The sequence below is a fragment of the Procambarus clarkii genome, chromosome 54, assembly GCF_040958095.1.
Source record: "Procambarus clarkii isolate CNS0578487 chromosome 54, FALCON_Pclarkii_2.0, whole genome shotgun sequence".
Taxonomy (NCBI): domain Eukaryota; kingdom Metazoa; phylum Arthropoda; class Malacostraca; order Decapoda; family Cambaridae; genus Procambarus; species Procambarus clarkii.
The window spans coordinates 9721946-9732669 of record NC_091203.1 but is presented as its reverse complement, the minus strand read 5'-3'; positions in this window follow the sequence as shown (position 1 = coordinate 9732669).

Here is a 10724-nt window from a genome sequence, read left to right as displayed (position 1 = left end):
ACACACTACTCACTACTGTAACAGTGACTACACACTACTGTAACAGCCACTACACACACTACTGTAACAGTCACTACACAGTATTGTAACTGTCACTACACACACTACAGTAACAGTCACAACATACACTATTGTAACAGTCACTACACACACTACAGTAACAGTCACTACACACACTACTGTAACAGTCACTACCCCAGTATTGTAACAGTCACTACACACAATACTGTAACAGTCACTATACACACTACTGTAACAGTCACTACACACACTACTGTAAGAGTCACTACACAGTACTGTAACTGTCACTACACACACTATTGTAACAGTCACTACACACACTATTGTAACAGTCACTACACACTACTGTAACAGTCACTACACACACTACAGTAACAGTCACTACACACACACTACTGTAACATTCACTACAGACTTCTGTAACAGTCACTACACACACTACAGTAACAGTCACTACTCACTACTGTATCAGTCACTAAACACTACTGTAACAGTCACTGCACACACTACAGTAATAGTCACTACAAACTACAGTAACCGTCACTACACACACTACTGTAACAGTCACTACACACACTACAGTAATATTCACTACACACAATACAGTAACAGTCACTACATACTACAGTAACAGTCACTACACACACTACTGTAACAGTCATTACACACTACTGTAACAGACACTACACACACTACAGTAAAAGTCACAACACAGACTACTGAAAAAGTCACTACACACACTATTGTAACAGTCACTACACACACTACTGTAACCGTCACTACACACACTACTGTAACAGTCACTACACACACTACTGTAACAGTCACTACACACACTACTGTAAGTCACAACACACACTACTGCAAAAGTCACTACACACACTATTGTAACAGTCACTACACACACTACTGTAACCGTCACTACACACACTACTGTAAGAGTCACTACACACACTACTGTAACAGTCACTACACACACTACTGTAACAGTCACTACACACACTACTGTAACAGTCACTACACACACTACTGTAAGTCACTACTCACACTACTGTAACAGTCACTATACACTACTGTAACAGTCACTACACACACTACTGTAACAGTCACTACACACACTACTGTAACAGTCACTACACACACTACTTTAACAGTCACTACACACACTAGTGTAACAGTCACTACACACACTACTGTAACAGTCACTACCTCAGTACTAAAACAGTCACTACACACAATACTGTAACAGTCACTATACACACTACTGTAACAGCCACTACACACACTACTGTAACAGTCACTACACAGTACTTTAACTGTCACTACACACACTACTGTAACAGTCACTACATACACTTTTGTAACACTCACTACACACTACTGTAACAGTCACTACACACACTGCAGTAACAGTCACTAAACACCCACTACTGTAAGTCACTACAGACTACTGTAACAGTGACTTCACACACTACAGTAACAGTCACTACTTACTACTGTAACAGTGACTACACACTACTGTAACAGCCACAACACACACTACTGTAACAGTCACTACACAGTATTGTAACTGTCACTACACACAATACAGTAACAGTCACAACATACACTATTGTAACAGTCACTACACACACTACAGTAACAGTCACTACACACACTACTGTAACAGTCACTACCCCAGTATTGTAACAGTCACTACACACAATACTGTAACAGTCACTATACACACTACTGTAACAGTCACTACACACACACTACTGTAACAGTCACTACAGACTTCTGTAACAGTCACTACACACACTACAGTAACAGTCACTATTCACTACTGTATCAGTCACTAAACACTACTGTAACAGTCACTGCACACACTACAGTAACAGTCACAACAAACTACAGTAACCATCACTACACACACTTCTGTAACAGTCACTACACACACTACAGTAATAGTCACTACACACAATACAGTAACAGTCACTACATACTACAGTAACAGTCACTACACACACTACTGTAACAGTCATTACACACTACTGTAACAGTCACTACACACACTACAGTAACAGTCACTACACACAACAGTAACAGTCATTACACACACTACAGTAACAGTCACTACACACACTACTGTAACAGTCACTACATACTACACTAATAGTCACTACACACACTACAGTAACAGTCACTGCACACTACTGTAACAGTCACTACACACATTACTATAACAGTCACTACTCACACTACAGTAACAGTCACTACACACACTACTGAAACAGTCACTACACACACTGCAGTAGCAGTCACTACACACACTACAGTAACAGTCACTACACACTACTGTAACAATCACTACACACTACAGTAACAGTCACTACACACTACTGTAACAGTCACTACACACACTACTGTAACAGACACTACACACACTACTGTAACAGTCACTACACACGCACTAATGTAACAGTCACTACACACACTACTGTAACAGTCACTACACACTACTGCAACAGTCACTACACACTGTTGTAAAAGTCACTACACAGTACTGTAACTGTCACTACACACTACTGAAACAGTCACTACACACACACAGTACTGTAACAGTCACTACACACTACTGTAACAGTCACTACACACACACTACTGTAACAGTCACTACACACATTACAGTAACAGTCACTACACACACTACAGTAACAGTCACTACACACTACTGTAAGAGTCACTACACACTACTGTAACAGTCACTACACACACTACTGTAACAGTCACTACACACACACTACTGTAACAGTCACTACAAACACTACTGTAACAGTCACTACACACTAATGTAACAGTCACAACACACTACTGCAACAGTCACTACACACTGTTGTAAAAGTCACTACACAGTACTGTAACTGTCACTACCCACTACTGAAACAGTCACTACACACACACAGTACTGTAACAGTCACTACACACTACTGTAACAGTCACTACACACACACTACTGTAACAGCCACTACACACACACTACTGTAACAGTCACTACACACATTACAGTAACAGTCACTACACACACTACAGTAACAGTCACTACACACTACTGTAAGAGTCACTACACACTACTGTAACAGTCACTACACACACTACTGTAACAGTCACTACACACACACTACTGTAACAGTCACTACAAACACTACTGTAACAGTCACTACACACACTACTGTAACAGTCACTACACACACACTTCTGTAACAGTCACTACACACACACTACTGCAACAGTCACTACACACTCTACTATAACAGTCACTACACACACAACTGTAACAGTCACTACACAGAGTACTGTAACAGTCACTACACACACTACTGTAACCGTCACTACACACACTACTGCAACAGTCACTACACACACACTTCTGTAACAGTCACTACACACATACTACTGCAACAGTCACTACACACTCTACTATAACAGTCACTACACACACAACTGTAACAGACACTACACACAGTACTGTAACAGTCACTACACACGCTACTGTTACAGTCACCACACACCCTACTGTAACAGTCACTACAGACACTTCTGTAACAGTCACTACACAGTACTGTAACAGTCGCTACACACACTACAGTATCAGTTACTAAACACACTACTGTAACAGTCACTACACACACTACTATAACAGTCACTACACACTACTGTAACAGTCACTACACACACTACAGTAACAGTCACTACACATACTACAGTAACAGTCACTACACACTCTACTGTAACAGTCACTACACACACACTACTGTAACAGTCACTACAGACTTCTGTAACAGTCACTACACACACTACAGTAACAGTCACTACTCACTACTGTATCAGTCACTAAACACTACTGTAACAGTCACTGCACACACTACTCACTACTGTAACAGTGACTACACACTACTGTAACAGCCACTACACACACTACTGTAACAGTCACTACACAGTATTGTAACTGTCACTACACACACTACAGTAACAGTCACAACATACACTATTGTAACAGTCACTACACACACTACAGTAACAGTCACTACACACACTACTGTAACAGTCACTACCCCAGTATTGTAACAGTCACTACACACAATACTGTAACAGTCACTATACACACTACTGTAACAGTCACTACTCACACACTACTGTAAGAGTCACTACACAGTACTGTAACTGTCACTACACACACTATTGTATCAGTCTCTACACACACTATTGTAACAGTCACTACACACTACTGTAACAGTCACTACACACACTACAGTAACAGTCACTACACACACACTACTGTAACAGTCACTACAGACTTCTGTAACAGTCACTACACACACTACAGTAACAGTCACTACTCACTACTGTATCAGTCACTAAACACTACTGTAACAGTCACTGCACACACTACAGTAATAGTCACTACAAACTACAGTAACCGTCACTACACACACTACTGTAACAGTCACTACACACACTACAGTAATAGTCACTACACACAATACAGTAACAGTCACTACATACTGCAGTAACAGTCACTACACACACTACTGTAACAGTCATGACACACTACTGTAACAGTCACTACACACACTACAGTAAAAGTCACAACACAGACTACTGAAAAAGTCACTACACACACTATTGTAACAGTCACTACACACACTACTGTAACCGTCACTACACACACTACTGTAACAGTCACTACACACACTACTGTAACAGTCACTACACACACTACTGTAAGTCACAACACACACTACTGCAAAAGTCACTACACACACTATTGTAACAGTCACTACACACACTACTGTAACCGTCACTACACACACTACTGTAAGAGTCACTACACACACTACTGTAACAGTCACTACACACACTACTGTAACAGTCACTACACACACTACTGTAACAGTCACTACACACACTACTGTAAGTCACTACTCACACTACTGTAACAGTCACTATACACTACTGTAACAGTCACTACACACACTACTGTAACAGTCACTACACACACTACTGTAACAGTCACCACACACACTACTTTAACAGTCACTACACACACTAGTGTAACAGTCACTACACACACTACTGTAACAGTCACTACCTCAGTACTAAAACAGTCACTACACACAATACTGTAACAGTCACTATACACACTACTGTAACAGCCACTACACACAGTACTGTAACAGTCACTACACACGCTACTGTTACAGTCACCACACACCCTACTGTAACAGTCACTACAGACACTTCTGTAACAGTCACTACACAGTACTGTAACAGTCGCTACACACACTACAGTATCAGTTACTAAACACACTACTGTAACAGTCACTACACACACTACTATAACAGTCACTACACACTACTGTAACAGTCACTACACACACTACAGTAACAGTCACTACACATACTACAGTAACAGTCACTACACACTCTACTGTAACAGTCACTACTCACACTACTGTAACAGTCACTATACACTACTATAACAGTCACTACACACACTACTGTAACAGTCACTACACACACTACTGTAACAGTCACTACACACACTACTTTAACAGTCACTACACACACTAGTGTAACAGTCACTACACACACTACTGTAACAGTCACTACCTCAGTACTAAAACAGTCACTACACACAATACTGTAACAGTCACTATACACACTACTGTAACAGTCACTACACACACTGCAGTAACAGTCACTTAACACACACTACTGTAAGTCACTACAGACTACTGTAACAGTGACTACACACACTACAGTAACAGTCACTACTTACTACTGTAACAGTGACTACACACAACTCTAACAGCCACAACACACACTACTGTAACAGTCACTACACAGTATTGTAACTGTCACTACACACACTACAGTAACAGTCACAACATACACTATTGTAACAGTCACTACACACACTACAGTAACAGTCACTACACACACTACTGTAACAGTCACTACCCCAGTATTGTAACAGTCACTACACACAATACTGTAACAGTCACTATACACACTACTGTAACAGTCACTACACACACACTACTGTAACAGTCACTACAGACTTCTGTAACAGTCACTACACACACTACAGTAACAGTCACTATTCACTACTGTATCAGTCACTAAACACTACTGTAACAGTCACTGCACACACTACAGTAACAGTCACAACAAACTACAGTAACCATCACTACACACACTACTGTAACAGTCACTACACACACTACAGTAATAGTCACTACACACAATACAGTAACAGTCACTACATACTACAGTAACAGTCACTACACACACTACTGTAACATTCATTACACACTACTGTAACAGTCACTACACACACTACAGTAACAGTCACTACACACAACAGTAACAGTCATTACACACACTACAGTAACAGTCACTACACACACTACTGTAACAGTCACTACATACTACACTAATAGTCACTACACACACTACAGTAACAGTCACTGCACACTACTGTAACAGTCACTACACACATTACTATAACAGTCACTACTCACACTACAGTAACAGTCACTACACACACTACTGAAACAGTCACTACACACACTGCAGTAGCAGTCACTACACACACTACAGTAACAGTCACTACACACTACTGTAACAGTCACTACACACACTACTGTAACAGACACTACACACACTACTGTAACAATCACTACACACACACTACTGTAACAGTCACTACACACACTACTGTAACAGTCACTACACACACAGTACTGTAACAGTCACTACACACACTACTGTAATAGTCACTACACACGCACTAATGTAACAGTCACTACACACACTACTGTAACAGTCACTACACACTACTGTAACAGTCACAACACACTACTGCAACAGTCACTACACACTGTTGTTAAAGTCACTACACAGTACTGTAACTGTCACTACACACTACTGAAACAGTCACTACACACACACAGTACTGTAACAGTCACTACACACTACTGTAACAGTCACTACACACACACTACTGTAACAGTCACTACACACATTACAGTAACAGTCACTACACACACTACAGTAACAGTCACTACACACTACTGTAAGAGTCACTACACACTACTGTAACAGTCACTACACACACTACTGTAACAGTCACTACACACACACTACTGTAACAGTCACTACAAACACTACTGTAACAGTCACTACACACTAATGTAACAGTCACAACACACTACTGCAACAGTCACTACACACTGTTGTAAAAGTCACTACACAGTACTGTAACTGTCACTACCCACTACTGAAACAGTCACTACACACACACAGTACTGTAACAGTCACTACACACTACTGTAACAGTCACTACACACACACTACTGTAACAGTCACTACACACATTACAGTAACAGTCACTACACACACTACAGTAACAGTCACTACACGCTACTGTAAGAGTCACTACACACTACTGTAACAGTCACTACACACACTACTGTAACAGTCACTACACACACACTACTGTAACAGTCACTACAAACACTACTGTAACAGTCACTACACACACTACTGTAACAGTCACTACACACACACTTCTGTAACAGTCACTACACACACACTACTGCAACAGTCACTACACACTCTACTATAACAGTCACTACACACACAACTGTAACAGTCACTACACACAGTACTGTAACAGTCACTACACACACTACTGTAACCGTCACTACACACACTACTGCAACAGTCACTACACACACACTTCTGTAACAGTCACTACACACATACTACTGCAACAGTCACTACACACTCTACTATAACAGTCACTACACACACAACTGTAACAGACACTACACACAGTACTGTAACAGTCACTACACACGCTACTGTTACAGTCACCACACACCCTACTGTAACAGTCACTACAGACACTTCTGTAACAGTCACTACACAGTACTGTAACAGTCGCTACACACACTACAGTATCAGTTACTAAACACACTACTGTAACAGTCACTACACACACTACTATAACAGTCACTACACACTACTGTAACAGTCACTACACACACTACTGTAGCAGTCACTATACACACTACTGTAACAGTTACTATACACACTACTGTAACAGTCACTACACAGTACTGTAACAGTCACTACACACAGTACTGTAACAGTCACTACACACACTACTGTAACAGTCACTACACACACTACTGTAACAGTCACTACACACACTACTGTAACAGTCACTACATACTACACTAATAGTCACTACACACACTACAGTAACAGTCACTGCACACTACTGTAACAGTCACTACACACATTACTATAACAGTCACTACTCACACTACAGTAACAGTCACTACACACACTACTGAAACAGTCACTACACACACTGCAGTAGCAGTCACTACACACACTACAGTAACAGTCACTACACACTACTGTAACAATCACTACACACTACAGTAACAGTCACTACACACTACTGTAACAGTCACTACACACACTACTGTAACAGACACTACACACACTACTGTAACAATCACTACACACACACTACTGTAACAGTCACTACACACACTACTGTAACAGTCACTACACACACAGTACTGTAACAGTCACTACACACACTACTGTAATAGTCACTACACACGCACTAATGTAACAGTCACTACACACACTACTGTAACAGTCACTACACACTACTGTAACAGTCACAACACACTACTGCAACAGTCACTACACACTGTTGTAAAAGTCACTACACAGTACTGTAACTGTCACTACACACTACTGAAACAGTCACTACACACACACAGTACTGTAACAGTCACTACACACTACTGTAACAGTCACTACACACACACTACTGTAACAGTCACTACACACATTACAGTAACAGTCACTACACACACTACAGTAACAGTCACTACACACTACTGTAAGAGTCACTACACACTACTGTAACAGTCACTACACACACTACTGTAACAGTCACTACACACACACTACTGTAACAGTCACTACAAACCCTACTGTAACAGTCACTACACACTAATGTAACAGTCACAACACACTACTGCAACAGTCACTACACACTGTTGTAAAAGTCACTACACAGTACTGTAACTGTCACTACCCACTACTGAAACAGTCACTACACACACACAGTACTGTAACAGTCACTACACACTACTGTAACAGTCACTACACACACACTACTGTAACAGTCACTACACACATTACAGTAACAGTCACTACACACACTACAGTAACAGTCACTACACGCTACTGTAAGAGTCACTACACACTACTGTAACAGTCACTACACACACTACTGTAACAGTCACTACACACACACTACTGTAACAGTCACTACAAACACTACTGTAACAGTCACTACACACACTACTGTAACAGTCACTACACACACACTTCTGTAACAGTCACTACACACACACTACTGCAACAGTCACTACACACTCTACTATAACAGTCACTACACACACAACTGTAACAGTCACTACACACAGTACTGTAACAGTCACTACACACACTACTGTAACCGTCACTACACACACTACTGCAACAGTCACTACACACACACTTCTGTAACAGTCACTACACACATACTACTGCAACAGTCACTACACACTCTACTATAACAGTCACTACACACACAACTGTAACAGACACTACACACAGTACTGTAACAGTCACTACACACGCTACTGTTACAGTCACCACACACCCTACTGTAACAGTCACTACAGACACTTCTGTAACAGTCACTACACAGTACTGTAACAGTCGCTACACACACTACAGTATCAGTTACTAAACACACTACTGTAACAGTCACTACACACACTACTATAACAGTCACTACACACTACTGTAACAGTCACTACACACACTACTGTAGCAGTCACTATACACACTACTGTAACAGTTACTATACACACTACTGTAACAGTCACTACACAGTACTGTAACAGTCACTACACACAGTACTGTAACAGTCACTACACACACTACTGTAACAGTCACTACACACACTACTGTAACAGTCACTACACACACTACTGTAACAGTCACTACACACACACTACTGTAACAGTCTCTACACACACTACTCTAACAGACACTACACACACTACAGTAACAGTCACAACACACACTACTGTAAAAGTCACTACACACACTATTGTAACAGTCACTACACACACTACTGTAACCGTCACTACACACACTACTGTAACAGTCACTATACACACTACTGTAACAGTCACTACACACACTACTGTAACAGTCACTACACACACTACTGTAACAGTCACTACACACACTACTGTAAGTCACTACTCACACTACTGTAACAGTCACTATACACTACTGTAACAGTCACTACACACACTACTGTAACAGTCACTACACACACTACTGTAACAGTCACTACACACACTACTTTAACAGTCACTATACACACTAGTGTAACAGTCACTACACACACTACTGTAACAGTCACTACACACACTACTGTAACAGTCACTACACACACTACTTTAACAGTCACTACCTCAGTACTAAAACAGTCACTACACACAATACTGTAACAGTCACTATAGACACTACTGTAACAGCCACTACACACACTACTGTAACAGTCA